This window comes from Dasypus novemcinctus, chromosome 8 (assembly GCF_030445035.2).
Source record: "Dasypus novemcinctus isolate mDasNov1 chromosome 8, mDasNov1.1.hap2, whole genome shotgun sequence".
Lineage (NCBI taxonomy): Eukaryota > Metazoa > Chordata > Mammalia > Cingulata > Dasypodidae > Dasypus > Dasypus novemcinctus.
This window is the reverse complement of record NC_080680.1, coordinates 75751574-75772044: the sequence shown is the minus strand read 5'-3', so window position 1 is coordinate 75772044 and position 20471 is coordinate 75751574. Positions and strand designations below refer to the sequence as shown.

Genomic DNA, 20471 nt, shown 5'->3' with positions numbered 1-20471 from the left:
TTCAAGTTTCCTACATGTTATCAGGTGTACCAGGACTTCATTCCTTTTTACAGCTGAATAATATTCCATTGTGTGTATACACACACACACATACACACACATACATATATATATATTATATATATATATCACAATTTATTTATCCATTCATTAGCTGATGGGCAATTAGGTTGCTTCCATCTTTTGGCAATTGTGAATAATGCTGCTATGAACATCAGTATGACAATATCTGTTTGAGGCCCTGCTTTCAATTTTTTTAGATATATACCTAGTAGTGGGATTAACAGGTCATATGGTAGTTCTATATTTAGCTTTCTGAGAATTACTAAACTGTCTTCCACAGTGGCTGAACCATTTTGTATTGCCACCAGCAATGAATGTGTTTCTATTTCTCTGTATCCTCTCCAACACTTCCTATTTTCCATTTTTAATAGCAGTGATTCTAATGGGTATGAAATGGTACCTCATTATTGTTTTTATTTGCATTTTACTGATGGCTAATGATGTTTAGCATCTTTTCATGTGCTTTCTGGCCATTTGTATATCTTAGAGAGATGCCCATTCAAGTCTTTTCCCCATTTATAAATTGAGTTGTTTGCCTTTTCTTATTTGTTTAAGTTTAAGGATTTCTTTATATATTCTGGAACTTAAACCTTTATCAGATATCTGTTCTCTAAATATTTTCTCTTATTGTGCAGATTGTCACTTTACTTTCACGATAGAGTCCTTTGAAGTACAAAGCTATTATTTTGATGCAGTTACCATTTATCTTTTTTTTTTTTTTTTGATTTGTGCCTTGTGCTTTGGGTGTAAAGTCTAAGAAAACATTACCTACACAAGTTTATGAATATGCTTTCTGATATTTTCTTCTAGGAGTTTGATTGTTCTATCTCTTACATTAAGGTCTTTGATCCATTTTGAGTTGATATTTGTATATGGTGTGAGGTAGAGGGTAGCGGTCCTCTTTTTTTTTTTTTCCAAATGGAGATACATTTTTCTGAGCACCATTTGTTGAAGAGATTATTCTTTCCCAATTAAGTGGTCTTTGCTACCTTGTCAAAAATCAGTGGGCCATGTAGAAAATCTACCTACCAGGTCAAGCTGGTCTGTTCAGCCATCTGGATTTGGAACATGGTTCTCACCTCATGGCAGGGTCTTTGGTCTCACTGCCTGAGTACAACTATTCATGTGGGTCACACACCTGAAGAAGTGATGGGAATCCCCAAATGTGTAACCAGTTGGTCAGAAGTTTGGATGGCCTAGGTCCCCAAACTCACAACTGGTTCTGGGATGGCAGATGATTGTCTTTAACATATGGAGTCTGGCCTAACTCCAGGTAGTTAGATTCAGAACTGAACTGAGTTATTGGTGTATTTGTAAGTGGAGTCAGAAATTGTGGAAATTGCTGGATTAAGCTTTGGATAGCTACACATAGTCTTTCTGAAAATGTAAACCTGTTGAAGACAGTCCTGTATTAAGAAATCTATGAAGATTCACTGTTGCCCTTGGGATCAAATCCCAGGCCTTGACCATGACTAATATATTGTTATATGCTTTCTTGCTATTCAAGATTTACCCTAATATGTCTATCCAATTTCATCTCTCACCTTACAGTCTTACTAAGGACAACATTCACTTTCTCTATTCTATTTTATTTTATGTAGAAGACTAAGACCCCGATTCATATTAATTTATGCAAATAGACACTGTGGTAGATGCTAGGGAAAGAAAGAATAGTTCTCAATTCTCCCTAAGTTAGGTTTCAGTTTCTTAGCTGGAATATCCACTATAAACATAAGACAAACTAATCACACTAAAGCCTATATGTATTCATGCACCACTACACATAGATGTTAATACACATTATTGAAGAAAGAAAAGTAGGTATATGTGTTATACTTACATAAATTATACACTATGTACAGTGATCTGCCTCTTGAGATTTGCTTTAATAAAATGCCTGATCATAGAAAGCCCAAAATTTTGTTGGAGTGAATATATCAAATTAACGCCAAAAATTCTTGTCCAATATATAATCCTATTACTTTAATACAGATTATACCAGACTCCTTAAGTTGTTGTGAAAAGTTCACCTTACTATTAGATTTTCTCTTCTCACATTGAGTCGATTATATATAACTTCCCCAGGAACACAGAGGCAGAATTTAATAATATAGAACACAATGCTAACTAAAAGTATATTTTTTACTTTTCTTATTTTTGACATATTTATTTTATGCTTATCTATTACTTGAAAACAAATAATGAAGAAAATGTATTCAGTATTGTGAAAATGGAAATTGTCCATTGCACTGTGCATTGATAGATTTAAAGCATACCAGATAATTAATAAAAAGTATATTCTACAAACAAATATTTCAAAGCCAAAAAGTGTTCTAATGATCCTATCAGCTCTAAATTATTACCAATTATAAAAATTCTCATTATTCCTTTGTTTCTTAGAAGAAAATTTGCCATTTTTAGACCCTAAAATTTTACTCTTCATTTTAACCTACTTTAGAGAAAATGTCTGACAAACAGGATGGTAAAATATTTATTTTGACTGTGAACTTTAATATAAAATAGTTTAAATCACAATATTCTACATTGTGTATAGGTGTTTCTCTCTAAATAACCCATCATTCCATTATGAAAGTGTTACAATTTTCTGGGGGCAGTCATTCTATGCCCAAAAGGTGTTTATCCTATTTAAAAATAGAGTAACTATAATAATTTATTCAACCTATGGAATTTTACAGAAATTATTTGCAAGCATCAGAAAAATTGTGTAGCCCTTGCTGCTGCTATTTGTTCTCTACTCAGCAGAATAGATGCTCAACAAATATGCATTCAATAAATCAATGAAATCAAGGAAAACTGCAATGGCAATGACCCTGTACATGGATAGAAAATCAACTTGTCATATATTAGCTTCGTGACCTTGAAATTTAGTTCTTTCATCTTAAACTGGGCAAAATTCATAGAATTATTTTGAGTGGTGAAAAAAATAATGGAAAAATAGAAGTCTTAATTATTAAAGTACATCACACATAAAAGGAATTTAGAACAGTGGCATATAGTAAGTTTAAAAAAGTTTATTATTGTTATTATACACATCAGGTATATATTCAAACACAGGGTCTTAAAAACCCATGTCTCTCAACTATTTTCAGTGCAAATGACTTGGAAGATGTGCAGGATTGGTGAGGCAGACAAGACCTTGAGATATCTCTCAGATCACAGGACATGGCCAGACACAGAACTGGCACGAGGCAAAATTGCTCTTTTGTTTCAGAGCATTGCTATGACTTCTGCTTTGTCTGAACTCCCTGATCACACCCAGGGCTAAGCAACATAGCTTCTAGGTAACCTGTTTGAATTCTTCTTCTTCCCCTCAGAAGTCCTGAGAAACTTCAAAACCTTTCATCTAAGAGACATTTTATTTAAGCTTTTTTGTTCATAGTAAGCATTAGATTTCATGGGAAATTTATGCAAGCCAGAATCAACTTTGCAATCTGAGCATTAGGGCCTGAGCAGACTGGCTGATCTGCTAGAATTAGGAACAACAAGCAAAACTGGATTCTCTAATTCCACTGGCCAACAAGGAGATAGCTAATATGTCTTCTGTGAGTCTTGGGGATATTACCTAAACTTTCTTAGTCTCAATTTTTCATTTGAAAATATGCTTGTGTTTTTAACATTCGAAAATATTTCTCCCATCTCTAACATTCTATGAGATCAAATACCATCTCTTAAATAGATAATATAACAGAAAATGTTTGAAATATGAAGAAAGCAGCCTGAAATGCACTCAGACAAAATTCAAACCCTGGTGCAAGAGAAGATCCAGAGAAGACAAAGCTGCAGAAAATCACCTTCTGGCTGATGCAACATGGAAAGACCTAAAGACCTGATGGGAATGTGACAAAATATTTTTCACTGTTTGCCTTTAAGCAACACCTGTGTGTGGCCTTATTTCTCTGAAACCACCAGAAAGAGAAAATATACTCTCAAGCTATTCACAAACCCTGAGGGAAAGTTGTAGAAAGATCTAAAATCTTGACCATGAACTCCAAGAAGCATACATTTTTAATCAAGGATGAAGTGTTGAAAATATTATTGATACTTGAATGCCAAGGTACTTAACTTTTAAAGCAAAAAATCCCTGGAAACCTGTTGACAGTATGGAGCATAGTTGCTGATTGTGAATATGAATTTAGACTAACATTTTTTTTAAGTTAAAAAAATCCCAGCAAATAGTCACCTCTAATTAATTGGCTACAAAATGTCACCCTTACACTTCTTAACTATAGAGGGAAAACATTCTCTGAAGAGAGAAAGCTAATCTGGAAGGAAAAGATGCACGGGGGAGGTTTGTGTGTTTAATTGCCACATCCCTGCTAACCTGGTTTCCCTGCTTTAGCTGGCAAATTGAAAAGGAGCTACCAGGTCTGTTTGCTAAAGAATTCATATTCAATCTTGTTTGAGGATAAGTAATATTGGAAATTGTGATTTCTTGATAACATCTATATTTTGCCTCAGTCAAGAAAGGGGTGAAAATTATAGTGATTAGTGTCCTGAGTTTTGCAGGGGAAGACTAAAACTATTTATTTTAGCATATGTTTGTAGAGGAGGCAGTCTAAGATTACCTATATGACTTTAGTGATGAATTTGATACTCAGTGCAATTTGTAGGTGTATTAACAGGAACTGCATTCCCAAGAGGTATACATTTTCAAACTTCCTTTTTCCAGAGAAGAAATTTTTTTTTTCTCTTGTAGTATTTTATTATTTTTTTTATTGACTTTGTAATAATATTACATTAAAAATATATATGTGAGGTCCCATTCAACCCCACCCCCCCACCCCCCTTCTCCCCCCCCAACAACACTCGTTCCCATTCATCATGACACATCCATTGGATTTGGTGAGTACATCTTTGGGCATCTCTGCACCTCATAGACAATGGTCCATATCATGGCCCATACTCTACTCCATTCCATCCAGTGGGCCCTGTGAGGACTCACAATGTCCGGTGATTACCTCTGAAGCACCATCCAGGGCAGCTCCATGTCCCAAAGACGCCTCCACCTCTCATCTCTTCCTGCCCTTCCCCATACCCATCGTCCACCATGTCCACTTTTCCCAATCCAATGCCACCTCTTCTATGTGGACATTGGATTGGTTGTGTCCATTGCACCTCTATGTCAAGAGGAAGCTCAGATTCCACATGGATGCTGGATGCAATCCTCCCATTTTCACTTGTAATCACTCTAGGCTCCATGGTGTGGTGGTTGTCCTTCTTCAACTCCATCTTAGCTGAGTGTGGTAAATCCAATAAATCAGATTGTAGGTGCTGGAGTCTGTTGAGGCTCAGGACCTGGCTATCACATTGTCAGTCCAGAGATTCAAATCCCCTAAATATATCTTAAACCCCAACGTTAACTGCACCTCCAGCACATTAGCATGAAAATCTTATGAAGGGAGATCCCATCTGAGTCCAGATTCATCACACATAAACACCATTTCCAAAGAGGGGCCATCTGCCCTGGTAGTTAACCCCATCGGCCATGACCATAACTCTCATGGGTCTCTTTAGCCTTCAAAGGAACCAATATCTGGGGGTTGTATCTGCTTTATCTGTCTCTCTGACTCTGCTCAGTTGTGCATGAGGGCAATCCTTCTGCCAGCCTCCAGACTCTTTTTTAGAAACAGAGAAGAAAATTAAGTCCATGGTGACATAATATCCACCAAAAAACCAAGCCCTTTAAAAGCAAGGTTTATATTATTTCTACATTTAAAACAAATTCATTTTAGACAAAAATAGAAATAACAATAAAGTGAAAGCTTTGAAATTTCCCAGTCTCCCCTTTGACAAGCCACTCAAATTAAGGGACATCATAATGAAATGCATGAGCTCTGTTGCTATTACAGGTTAAAGAGTAAACAATTCAAGTTAATAAAGAACAATTATGAGTTGATTACTTACAGATCAAGTCTCATTAAATATTTTCAGAGTCAAAACTAAGACTATAAGATTGTATTATAGTCTTATAGAAATAAGCGAGGGAATCCAATGATTGGCTATTTAATTTGAGTATAATTTCACTGTTTTCTCTGCTTTAACTACTGGATTATCCTATAATCTAGGGAACAAGAGAAAAACCTGTACATCGCTGGCATGTAGCAAATTGCTTCACTAATAAATATCATAACCGAGAATCTGCAGATATATGTGCATTTATTTTTTCTTATCAAAGTATAGCAATAAATATTTTGAAATGATCAACACCACCATGATAATACCTATGATATATTGAAGTCTGCTTTATATTACTTATCATGCTTTAAACTTTATATCCATCTTGTTCATTTGACACTAACCATATATTGTTAAGCAGAGATTTTTGGCAAGAAAAACCAGGAAAACTATGAAAAATCATGGAATTTGGAGGCAAAGATTGTCTTGGGTACTTTTTTTTTTTTGACTGACATGTTTTATTTTGCCTTAAATAGTTTCAATTCCTTTCCAAATTTTGATGGTACTATTAAATGGTATTTGTACCTTAACAGTCTACATCTGAAGTATATTTGTTTTCACCTTTGCCAAGAACATATATATATATACACACACACGCACACATAACTATGATAATAGTTAAGAATTGTACTTTTGTGTTGTAAATGTTTATGTTAACATTCAAAGTTATTTCTGATTGATTCAAATCTTTGTGTTTTGAACTGCATAAAAACAAAAGTTGTATGTTGCCAACATATTATGTTTTCAGCAACAGTATTTGTTGCTTACGTATATGCAGGTACTGACCTATTGAATTAATCTCACTTCATATTACTTCTTATAAAATTTATCATTAATAATATCCATGCCATTTTACAATTCTAAATTGTTATCCTACATATTTTAATAGTAAATCTTATTCAAAATACTTGACTCTTTGCTGAATTACTTGCTAAAAAGTCTATATAAAATTTATTTTCCACTATGAATTTTCTGTGAAATCCAGCCTAAGATTTTCCTAAATTGACTTTAGGAGTGTTGTTTCCTCGGCATTAGAATACTAAAGCTAAGGAGTGAATGATTAGTGAAGATTGCCTTCATTCATGACACTGATAAGGGTTTTATACAGTATGAATTTTCACTTGTCCTACAAGTGTTGCTGTATTAATTAATGATTTTGGTTGATTTGTCATGAATAACATATATTCACCATGAATTATCTGGCACTCCCTCAAGAGTATCTTTTTATCAGTTGGAGCAGTGGATGAAGATTCTTCCAATTCATTCCAATTACATTATGAGTTCTCTTTTTTTAATTTTTTAAATATTTTATTTACTTATTTATTAAAGTTAATAGATCACATAGAATGTTGCATTAAAAAAAAAAACGTAAGAGGTTCCCTTATAACCCATATCTCACCCCTCCACCCTCATCATTTTTGTAAATTGTATTTTTTGAAGATGAATACATCACAGAAAAGTCACATTATAAAAAACATAAGAGGTTCCCTTATACCCCCATCACCCCACCCCACTCCTCCCACACTAACAACCTCCCCCATCATTGTGGCACACTCATCACACTTGGCGAACACATTTTGGAGCACTGCTGCACCACATGGATAATAGTTTACTCTGTAGTTCACACTCTCCCCCGGTACATTCAGTGGGTTATAGCAGGATATATAATGTCCAGCATCTGACCCTGCAATATCATTTAGGACAACTCCAAAGTCCCCAAAATGCCCCCTCATCACATCTCTTCTTCCCACTCCCTGCCATCAGCAACTACTGTCGCCACTTTGTCCCCGTCAATGATACAATTTCTTCTATTAGTAGTCACAAAAGTTTTATAGTAGAATATCAGTAAGTCTTCTTTAATCCATGTTTTATTCCTCCATTCTGTGGGCCCTGGGATGGTGATGTTCACTCCACCTCTATATTGAGAGGGGGCTTAGATTATATATCATAAGACCATCTACTAAAGGCTTTGCTACATAGGAGACATTTATATTAATTCTCTCCAGTATGAATTGGCTTAGATTGGTGAAGTAGTCAGGATGACTAAAGCTCTACCAGATTGATTACTACCCGTGCTTCTTCAATGGGTGAGTTCTCTAATATATTTAAAGGTTACCTCAAGGACTGAAATCTCTTCCATATTCAAAATATTTATAGGATGAGTTCTTTCTTGTCATCTAAGGCCAAAATATTGACTGAAGCCCTTCACATATATGGCATTCATTGGGTTTTGCTCCAGTTTAAATTCTTTCATGTTGTTTAAGGTTAAAAAATAATATTTCCCCATTGTGGCAGTTTGAAATTGTTTTATCAATCTCAAAAAGAAAAAGATTATGGTCTTGAACTAATCCATTCCTGTGGATGTGGAGCCCTTTTGACTGGAATATGTCAGTGAGCCATGACTCAGATTGGGTCTCCTCTCTTTTACTGGAGCATTATATAAATGGAGACAAGAGAGAGGCATACACACACAGAGAAAGGAATCTGCCATTTTGACCAGGCTATGTGAGAGAGAGGACTTGAGGATAACTGGCAGCCAAAGCAGAAGCACAAAGCTTCTAAGAGGCTGGGCATCTGGATCAGCTCAAGGCTGAAGAGATGAACCTTATACCTGATAGTTCACAGCTGAGCTTGGGAAGAAAGCAGAGCTACCGAGGGTGAGAAAAGAGTCCTAGAAAGAAACAAGCACACAGATCAGCTCTAGGAAATAGTAGATTCTGGAGAAGAAGGCAGGGGCATCAGCAGAGATTGGCTGCCAACTTGGTTCACAATGTGGCAGGACATCAGAATTATTAATAGCTGACTTTGGTGAGAAAGTATCGCTGATGGTGCCTTGATTTGGACATTTCATGGCCCAAAAATGTACCCTTTACCCATTATATAAAATTATATTGAGGTGGCCTCCGGGTGAAGGCCACCTGTGGGAGTGGGCCTGTGGCCTGAGTTTATGGTTGCCTCAGAGAGTGGACAGGAAAAGCGTGAGCACTCCTTGTGCTTCACCATGAGTTTCCTGATAAACTTCAGCATCATGATAACCTCCCAGATACTTTTCTTTGGATTTGGGTGGGTTTTCTTCATGTGCCAATTGTTTAAGGACTATGAGGTGTGTCAATATGTTGTTCAGGTGATCTTCTCTGTGACTTGCATTTTTTTGCACCATGTTTGAGCTCACCAACTTTGAAATCTTAAGTGTGCTGAAGAGTAGTTCCCTTTATTTTCACTGGAAAATGAACCTGTGTGTAATTCTGCTGATCCTGATTTTCATAGGGCCTTTTTACATTGGCTACTTTATCATGAGCAACATCCGACTGTTGCAAAAACAGCGACTACTTTTTCCTGTCTCTTATGGTTGAACTTCATGTATTTCTTCTGGAAACTAGGAGATCCTTTTCCTATTCTCAGCCCAGAACACAGTATCTTGTCCATAATACTGCTTCTTAGCTGATAATATGATTGACACAGATATTCTAGCCCTAGAACCTAGACTGCTCCAACCATGAATATAATCATAAGTAAAAAGGAAAGGATGATAATGGTATGGAGAAATATATTACAAAAGGAGGAAGTGCATAGCAAACATCGGGATTCTGGGGAATGATAAAGGGTGTTACCACTTTGGTACCGGGAAGTGAAAATCTTACTCTTATTCAGTAGGAAGTGGATACTTTGGAAGAACTAAGCAGGCAGCTTTTTCTGGAAAGAGCTGATCTATATGTTACCAAAGAGAGAAAAGAATACTCCATATGCACCACAATGTAAGCACAGATGTCACCTTGTTAGAAAGCTAATGTCTCAGACTCTGTACATCACTTTAAGTAAATATGATATGAATAGGGCGTAAGAGTATCACTGTGGAAGGGAAAAGGTTTTCTGGTGGATGTGTGGGAGTGCTGTATATTATATATATACATTGCTGTGGTCTAGGACTCCTGTGAAGAAAAGCTGAATAATTAGGGGGGGGGGGGGGGGGAAGAAAAAATAGGATGTGGAATTTTTTCAAGTCAACATTCTTTATCTAAGTTCTTTATCTAACTTTATCCAAGTTCTTTATCTATCCTTTAAACTCATCGCTATATGCCATTCCTTAGTAAGGGACCATGAAATTATATTGGGCTTCAAATTTCGGGGAGTTCTGGATCACAGAGTGTTTCAACAATGGCAATGGAGGGATACTGGTATGGGGTACCAATGACAGGTGATATATGGCTGATAGGGAGCTGTACAGAACATATGTCCAGGGTGCATGGTAATGTTTGGATATACTCATAGTGGCAACAATTAAAAACCACAGTAGGGGGGGTACTGGGTTCCTGGCCAGTGGTGCTCTGTCATGGTCCCTAGGGGAGCAGCGACAGTCTCCCAGGTATAGTGGCGGGGACCGGGAGGGAGTGAGGGTTCAACAGAGAGCCCCTGATGCTAATGACTATGCTTGTGAGCTGATAAACCCAAAATAAGAACAAGGCCTAGAGCAACTTTGTGCCTGGGAATTTCCTCCTGTCAGCCTTCATGTTACTCAAATGTGGCCAGTCTCGAAGCCAAACTCAGCATGTAAATGCAATGCCTTCCCCCCAGCGTGGGACATGACACCCGGGGATGAGCCTCCCTGGCACCGAGGGACCACTATCAACTACCAACTGATGATGCAACTGGAAAATGACCTTATACGGAAGGTTCAATGCGGATCAGCAGAATATCCATGTCTACATAAAATACCATGACTTTAAAATGCTGTTTGACCTAAAGTAAGGGGGAAATGGAAAGGAGAAATGAGTTTATATGGCTACGAGTTTCTAAAAAAGAGTCTGGAGGCTGGCAGAAGGTTTGCCCTCATGCACAACTGAGCAGAGTCAGAGAGACAGATAAAGCAGATACAACCCCCAGATATTGGTTCCTTTGAGGGCTAAAGAGACCCATGGGAGTTATGGTCATGGCCGATGGGGTTAACTACCAGGGCAGATGGCCCCTCTTTGGAAATGGTGTTTATGTGTGATGAATCTGGACTCAGATGGGATCTCCCTTCATAAGACTTTCATGCCAATGTGCTGGAGGTGCAGTTAATGTTGGGGTTTAAGATATATTTAGGGGATTTGAATCTCTGGACTGATAATGTGATAGCCAGATCCTGAGCCTCAACAGACTCCAGCACCTACAATCTGATTTATTGGACTTACCACACTCAGCTAAGATGGAGTTGAAGAAGGACAACCACCACACCATGGAGCCTAGAGTGATTACAGCTGAAAATGGGAGGATTGCATCCAGCATCCAGGTGGAATCTGACCCTCCTCTTGACATAGAGGTGCAATGGACACAACCAATCCAATGTCCACATAGAAGAGGTGGCATTGGAATGGGAAAAGTGGACATAGTGGACGAAGGGTATGGGGAAAGGCAGGAAGAGATGAGAGGTGGAGGCGTCTTTGGGACATGGAGCTGCCCTGGATGGTACTTCAGAGGCAATCACCGGACATTGTAAATCCTCACAGGGCCCACTGGATGGAATGGAGGAGAGTATGGGCTATGATGTGAACCAATGTATATGAGGTGCAGAGGTGCCCAAAGATGTACTTACCAAATCCAATGGATGTGTCATGATGATGGGAACGAGTGTTGTTGGGGGGGGGGGAGAGGGGGGGTGAGGGGATGGGGTTGAATGGGACCTCACATATATATTTTTAATGTAATATTATTACAAAGTCAATAAAAAATAAAAGAATTATAAAAAAAAAAAAAAAAGAATACTCCAAAACTTTCAAGGGGGAATATTTTAATTTTTCTCCATTTACTGTGTTTGGAAAACTTTCATGGCAACCATCTATATGTTTCTTTTCCCCTATTTTTTTAAATGTTACGTTAAAAAAATGTAAGAGGTCTCCATACACTCCCACCCCTCTCACTCACTCCTCCCACATCAACAACCTCTTTCATCATTGAGGGACATTCATTGCATTTGGTGAATACATTTTGGAGCACAGCTGCACCACATGGATAATGGTGTACATTGCAGTTTATACTCTCCCCCAGTCTACCCAGTGGGCCATGGAAGAACATACAATGTCAGCATCTGTCCCTGAAGTATACCACCCAGGACAACTCCAAGTCCTGAAAATGCCCCCACATCATATCTCTTCTTCCCTCTCCCTCTCCTCAGCAGCTACCATGGCCACTTTCTCCATATCAATGCTACAATTTCTTCTATTACTAATCACAATATTTCCATAGTAGAATATCAGTAAGTCCACTCTAATCCATACTCTATTCCTCCATCCTGTGGACCCTGGGATGGTTATGTCCACTCCACCTCTATATATAGAGGGGGCTTATGTTCCACATGGATGATGGATGCAATTCTCCTGCTTGCAATTGTACGCACTCTTGGCTTCCTGGTATAGTGGTAGACCTTCTACACTTCCCTGTTAGCTGGCTAGGGTAAGTCCAATAATCCAGAGGGTAGGAGTTGCAAGTATGCTGAGGTTCAGGGCCTGGCTGTCACATGGACAGTCCAGAAACTCAGGTCTCCTGAGAATACACCAACCCCAGCACCAACCACAGGTCCAGTAAAAGTGACAGAAGAGGAATGTGTACAGAGGTCACATCTGAGTCCAACCCCATTACACTCAGGAACACAAACTCCAAGGAAGGGCCAAATATAATGGCACTGAACTCCAGAACCATCTGCTATGACCATAGAAACTGTGGGTCTCTGTAGCCCTCAGGAGAACCAGTCCCTGGGGGTTGTATTTACTTTGGCTGTCTCTGGGACCCTGCTGAGGCGTGCATAAGCACAACCCCTCTGAGGACCTCCCGAATCTTTTTTGGAGACTCATAGCCGTATAAACTCATTTGTCATTTCCATTTCCCCCTTTTATTCAAGGTCAAAAAACAGTTTTTAACACCTGATATTACATATAGGCTGAGATATTCTGCTGGTCTGTGTTGAGCCTTTTATTCAAGGTCTTTTTCTAGTTACATCATCAGCTGGTGCTTGGTAATAATCCCTCAGTGCCAGGGAGGCTCATCCTCAGGAGTCATGTCCCATGCTGGGGGGAAGGTAATGCATTTACGTGCTGAGTTTGGTTTAGAGAGTGGCCACATTTGAGCAACATGGAGGCTCTCAGGGGGTAACTCTTAGGCACCCTGCAGCTCTATGCCTAGTTCATATTTCAGGCATACATGCTCCTAAGCATAGTCATCACTATCAAGGGCTCATTGTTGGACCATCCTTCTTTGATGGTCTTTGCCATTGCACTTGGGGAATTGTTGCTGTTCCACTGGGGAATGTGATAGAGTCCCCCTGGCTACGAACTCAGTACTCCCTCATTTGTCATTTTTAACTGTAACTACTATGAGAATATCCAAACATTTTTATGTACCCTGTATACATGCCCTGGAGAACTCCCTCCCAACCATGTGCCCCCCATCAATAACACCCCACACCAGTGTTCCTCCCCTGTCATAGTTGAACCTTTCTGTGGTCCAAAACTTCTTCAAAAATGAAGCCTAATATATTGCCAAGTTCCATTAATCATAAAATGTAATATAATGATGGGTTTAAAGGTTAGCTATAGAATACATACTAATTTAGAAAAATCAAATAAAGAAAAAATAAATTGGGGTGTCAAAAAATGACAAAATGAAAAAGCTTCGTTTTTGACATTTTGCCTTTCACCACTGCAATTGGTGTTGCCCTGTATGTAAAGTGGCAAGGCAATTTCTTTCATTTCTTCCTCAGTATCTATATACTTTCTTTCCCCTAATTATTAAGTTTGTCTTCACAAAAGTTTTAGATCACAGTAATTCATATATACAATATAGGGTACTCCCACATATACAACATCAAACACTTTGTCCCTTCCCCAGCAATGATCTTTTTACATGTTCATATTATTTTTGCTGCAGCTGATGTACTGATATTGAAACATAGCTTTTAAACATGGTTTAATTTGGGTTTACATTATGGTTTATATTTTAGACTATACAATTTTCTTAATTTTTAGTTATTTTATGTTTTACATTATGGTTTACATTTAGCCTATAGACTTTTATACTGATCCTGTCACAAGTGGCATTGAGATCACTGTGAATTATCTGGGAATTCAATTTGATGTGAAGTTCTGGTTCCAACACATTTCTTTCATTCTGGTTGGCATAATCATTGTCACATCCATCAGAGGACATCAGGATTGCCAGTAGCTGACTTTGGTGAGAAAGCATCTCTGATGGTGCCTTGATTTGGACATTTCACAGCCCAGAAATGTTACCAAGTTTTCCTCTGCCATCTCCAGCAGTAAGTTCTCTAATGTCATTGTCCTGCTATTAGCACAGATAAGGGGCATGTACCTTGTCTCATCTATACTGCTAATCTGAATGTGTATGCCTATAGAAAACAGCACCCATAATCACTGAAGTCCTTGGAGAACTACAGTTCAACTTCTATCACCAATGGTTTGATGTGATTGTCCTTGTCAGAGCCCTCTCAAACATACTATTCCTCTATTTGGCTTACAAACAGGCACCAGAGAAGCATATTACACCTTGAACTCATGCATAGTACTGAATGCCAAAGGTTGGTGATGTCAGAATTTGGAAATAAGAGAAAAATGGAGGGGACCAAAGCCTATTTAAAAAAAAAACAAAACACCAAAAAATGCTGTGGTAGCATACTGTAATCATGAGTAGAATCTGCTAAAGCATGAGAAAAATAACTCAAGCCAGCACTTAGAAGAAGGCATTCTTTGTTCATGTGAGGCTGTCATAGACTGGGAGGAAAGAGGAACCAAGAAACTAGGGAGTAAAATAAACACTGGAACTCTGGGATAGGAGAAGTCTAAAGTAGCAGGCTTAAACAAACAGGATTTAAGTCAAAGGTCAAATGGAGAATATCATGGCTTTCCCTTTAGATTGCCATTAAAATCAGATTGTAATATGTGACCTTTTCTTTCTAAGATCCTTAGGACTTATACAATCTAATTTGAGTTGGCTTCTGGCCCCTGCTTTCCCCACCCCACCCTACTAAAATAACCAAGAGTTTTGCTGTTCTTCTCCAGGGTATGGGTGGTATATGCAACAGAAATAGATACTTCCAAAAGAGGGGTTTATGGGCATGTCATTTTTCTTGATTTCCTTTTAACTTAAAATTATTTAAGAGTGACTATCCTACCTTCAGTTTGGTGATCATGCGTCATTTTTTCTTTCCATCTCATGCTGTGGGGTTAAACAGTGAGTAAGTGTTAACTGGAATAAGTCACTTTCCTATGCAGGGACTCAATTTCTTCATCTGTAAAAGAAAGATGTTGGAAAATTTACGTACATTCAAAAATGCAATTTAAGAAAAAAAAATTATATGTTAAACTTCCATTATAAAAGCCAACCCATTTCTGGTACTTTGCATCAGCAGCCCTTTGACAAGCCAAAACGCCCACATAAATGATATTCTTATGGTATCTCTTCCATATGGGTTTTCTCATGTTTTCTAATGCCAGCACGAGTGAAGGCTTTTCTACAGCATGACATTCATAGGGTTGCTCTCCAATGTGAGGCTTCTCATGTCATTTAAAACTAGAATAATGAGTGGAAGATTTCCCACATAGATAGCAGTCACAATCTTTCTCTCCAATATGAGTTCTCTTATGTTGTCTCAGGGTAGGAAAATGAAGTAAGGTTTACCCACATAGATGACATTAATAAGGTTTGTCTCCAGTGTGACTTCTTTCATGTTGTCTCAGGGAAGACAAACGAATGAAGACTTTCTCACAAAATGGCATTCATAGGGTTTCTCTCCTTTCTGAATTCTCTCATGTGGACTAAGGTTAGAAATTCTATTGAGGCTTTCCACGTGGATGGTATTTATATGGTTTCTCTCCACTGTGAGTTTCATTGTGATGTTTAAGGCCAGAGCTTTGAATAAATGATTTAACAATTAAATGGCATTCATATGATTTGCTTTTATTGAGAATTTTCTTTTGTTGATTAAAAGATGACTAGTCACAGAGGGCTTTTCCAAATAGATTGCTGAATCAGGGTTTTTTCTCCTGTGAGTTGACACATAGTGAGTCACTCTGGATCTATGAATAAAATCTTCTAGTAATTCACTACATGTAATGCCATTCTTTTGAGCAGGGAATCTCTACTTCAGTGACATGATGGTAGATATCTTTCTTTTCTGCAGATATGTTGCATGGATAGTGTTTCAAGTTTTTCTAAAGCCCTGAATTCATTGATAACCTTCTGTTTCTCAAGTGTTTCAGGAATATCTTATTCATTTCATGCCCCAGATCTGGAATTAGCTATTTAACCAAAAAAATATTCTTTTTAATGGAAAGAAGTATTTAGAGAACACAACCTAGGTTCTGGGAGTGCTCGTTGAAATAGTTTTGACATTGATTTTAGGATTTCTGTGGGCAGAACCTGTGTGTATGTGTGTGTGTGTGTGTGTGTGTGCATGTTAAATTCTTCAGAATCCACAGGGAGCTGTTGTGGTAGGCTCTACTACAAGACTACCATAGGTTACACTCAAAATCACATTCACAAACAGGGACAGAGAAGAGAAACACTTTATTAGCAGGTCAGCATCAGACACTCTTCACTGGAAGCATTCCTCTTACAGCTGTCCACAGATTTTTCCAGGAGCTATCCATGCCCTTCCCCCATATATCTCAGATGCGGAGGAGCAAGTCTCACTTCAGGCAAATGAGTGAGGGCTCTGCACTGGCTTAGAAACCATATGTCCCACAGAAGCCAATATCTCTTATACCAACTCCATAAACATAGTTCCCAGTGTCTCATCAATGGAAGAGTGACCACATTCAGGAAAGTCCAGAATTTTTTCCACACAAAAAATCCCAGTTCCCAGTGATACCAGCATAATTATTCACCTGCTTCATCCCACCATTATGAGTGTCAGAATATTGACACTATTGCTAACACTAAAAACACTAATACCAGCAAGAATATTACTGAAAAGCTTACCCTGGCCAGCTGACAGGGAGATGAAGAGGGTCAACCACCACCACACCAGGGAGCCAAGAGTGCCTCCAGCTACAAGCAGGAGAATTGTATCCATCATCCATGTGGAATCTAAACCCCCTCTTGATGTAGAGGGGACTGGATATAGCCATCCCAGGTCCACAAGATGGAGTAATAGAGTATGGATTAGAGTGGACTGGCTGGTGTTCTGCTGGGAAACTATTGTGATTAGTAAGGGAAGAAATTGTAGTATCGATGTGGAGAGGGTGGCCACGGTGGCTGCTGATGGTTGGGAGAGGGAAGAAGAGATATGGTGTGGGGGCATTTTCAGGATTTGGAGTTGTCCTAGACGGATGCTGGACGTTGTGTGTCTTGTCGTGGCCCACTGGGTGGACTGGGGGAGAGTGTGGACTACAATGTAGACCACTGTCCATGTGCTGCAGCAGCGGTTCTCCAGAATGTATTCACTGGGTGCAGTGAATGTGCCACAATGATGGAAGAGGTTGTTGATGTGGGAGGGGTGGCATGGGTGGGGTGGGGGGTATATGGGTACTTCATATTTTTTGCATGTAGTATTTAAAAGAAAATAAAGAAGAAAAGAAACTATGATTAGTAGTAAGATTTTGACAGTGTTCTTTCATAGTTTGTAAAAAACGTCTCATGACAATGCAAGAGGTTGGTGGAGGGTTGGTGTATGGGACCCCTGTATGATGTTATGCATGTTTGCTTTGTAAGTTCACAACTTTTACTATACACTTAATTGTTTATGTATGTTCTTGTATAAATGATATAAAGATAATAATAGATTCGTTAAGGGAAAAATACTTTATTTAGTAGTAATATTTTGACAGTGCTCTTTAATCATCAGTTAAAAAGGTTTAAAAACATTGCAAGCTATTGGTGGAAGGGTGAGATGTTACATATGTTTGTTTGATGTTATATATGTTTGTTTTGTAAGTTCACAATTATTACACATTTATTGTTTATGTATGTTTATGTATGAGTGATAAAGTTCAATAAATTAAAAAAATGAATATTGCTAAAAAAAGAATATTACTGAAAAGAGTTCACAATTTTTCTTTCAATACATTTTATCTGTGGCATATTCCATTAGGGATGCATGGTTAAATCACTGTATCTTAAACTGACTTGAAAAATTCCCTTTTCTGCAATTATACTATTAACTTGATACACATTTAGGTTCAGTTTCATTTATTTTCAATATTTAGGAGTTGCTATTTTTGTAGAATTATGTAAAAAATTTATAAGGTTCTGAACTTAAATCTACAAAGCAAAGTATACTTAGAGGGCTATTTTCTAACTCTGTCTTCCAATCCTGTCCAATTCCTCCCCCTTTCATGGCAGTACAGAGAGATTCCTCATTACTATTCATTAATGATAGCTTTATTGAGATATAATCTAGATATCAAATTCATTTTTTAAAGTGTAGATTTCAATGCATTTTTGTAAACTAATAGAGTTGTGCAACCATCACCACTATCTAGTTTCAGAATATTCTTGCCACTATGAGATCTCAGATCTATTAGTAATCACACCCCATTCCCCTCTTCTCCCAGTCTCTGGCAACTACAAATTTACTTTCTGTATCTATTCTTTTGCCTATTCTGGACATTTCATATAAAGGGGATCATACAATATTTGTCTTTTTCTTATGGCATTCTTTCATTCAGCATAATGTTACTAAAGTTGATCTATATTTAGCATGTATCAGTACTACATTTCTTTTATTGGCACACAATATTTCATTGTATGACTATATGATATTTTGGTTGTCCATTCATTATTTGATGGGCAATTGTGTTGTTTCCAATTTCCAGCCACTGTGAATGTTGTTATGAATAATCTTGTACAAGTTTATGTGTAGACATTCATTTTCAGTTTTCTTAAGGAAATACCTAAGAATGGAATTGCTGTGTCATATAGTAACTCTATTTTTTTTTTCACATTTTGAGAAGCTGCCAAACTGTTTTCCAAAGTGACTGCACCACTTTACAATGTATAAGGGCCCTGATTTCTCCACATCCTTACAAAAACTTTATATATATATAATTATTATTATAGCCATAGCCATCCCGGTTGGTGTGAAGTGGTATCGACTTATATTTCCTCAATGATTAATGATGATTCTTTTCATATACTTTTCTGTGATGTCTTTGTATTCTTCAACGAAATGCCTTTGCAAATCTTTTGCCAAATTTTGTGTTATTTATATTTTGTTTTAAGTTGTGAGATTTCTTTCTATATTCTGGATATAAGTCCATATTACAAATATGACTTGAAAATACTTTCTCCCGTTTTTAGGTTGTCTTTTTACTTTTGTTATAGTGTAGTTTGAAAAACAAAAAGTTTCTATTTTGATGGAACTTTTCCATTCATTTTTTTCATAAGTCCAATTTATCTATTTTTTCTTGCACTTGTGGTTTCATATCTAAGAAACCATTGCCTACTTCAAGGTCATGAAGGTATACTCCTATGTTTCTTCCAAGAGTTTTACAGTTTTAACTCCTACATTTAGCCCTGTGATTCATTTTGAGTTAATTGTTTTTCCTATGGTGTGAAGTAGAGGCTAACTTCATTTTTTGCACTTTGGTAACTAGTTTTTCTAGTACCACTTTTTGAAAAGACTATTCTTTGACAATTGTTATTTTAAGCTTACTTTGCCTAAGAAGTCAGTTGACCCAAAATGTCTTTTTTTTTTATGATTTATTTATTTATTCAAAGTGTCTTTCTGGTAGACTCGGAACTAAGCCAGTTACTCAACAATGAACGAAATTATAAATATTCTAATCCCTGATTAAAGGAAAAATACCCATATTTTGAGGCTAACTAGGACAATAGTTACATGCAAAAGAAGACTTTGACAAAATATCTATTGTATACTATACTATCAAATTAGTCACAAAAATTTGCATTAATGATGTCTGTTCGAATGAAATATGACTGCATACTTTTTTCAGAAATTGTAGAAGTAACCTTACAAGCACACTATGATTTTCTAAAATCACCTTGATGAAAGGAATGCACATTGTACAAAAATTTAAGCATAAAATATAAAACAAACATGAAATCCACTTGCCATCTGGTATGTTGTAAATATATTGCTGTTTATTCAGAAGCCCTAAATGAATTTCATAATTATCTCATTATCTGCAATATGTGATACCTCCATGGCCATTCTGGCAAGGGTAACACATGGCTTCTTTAACAAAACACCAAGGAAAATGAAGAGAAAAGTGAAGTCATCGATGAACCCATATGCATTTGCGTATAAAGAAAGATATCTCTTGAAATCACAATGATCTGATGTTCCAATGAAGCTTGAAGCAATCTAGTGAATGCCACCTTCTTCAGACCTGTAAGTGTACTACTGAGACTACAAAGCATACTTTGCTAAAAATCAAATCAGACAGAATAGAGTTTAGCAATAAAGGATCATTGGGATGTGT

General features: G+C 37.4%; 1 pseudogene; it reads left to right on the top strand.

Annotated features, from left to right (window-relative positions):
- Positions 1-9040: 9040 nt before the first annotated feature.
- LOC101415453 (Golgi pH regulator-like) lies at positions 9041-14578 on the top strand (annotated as a pseudogene).
- The last annotated feature ends 5893 nt before the right edge of the window (positions 14579-20471 follow it).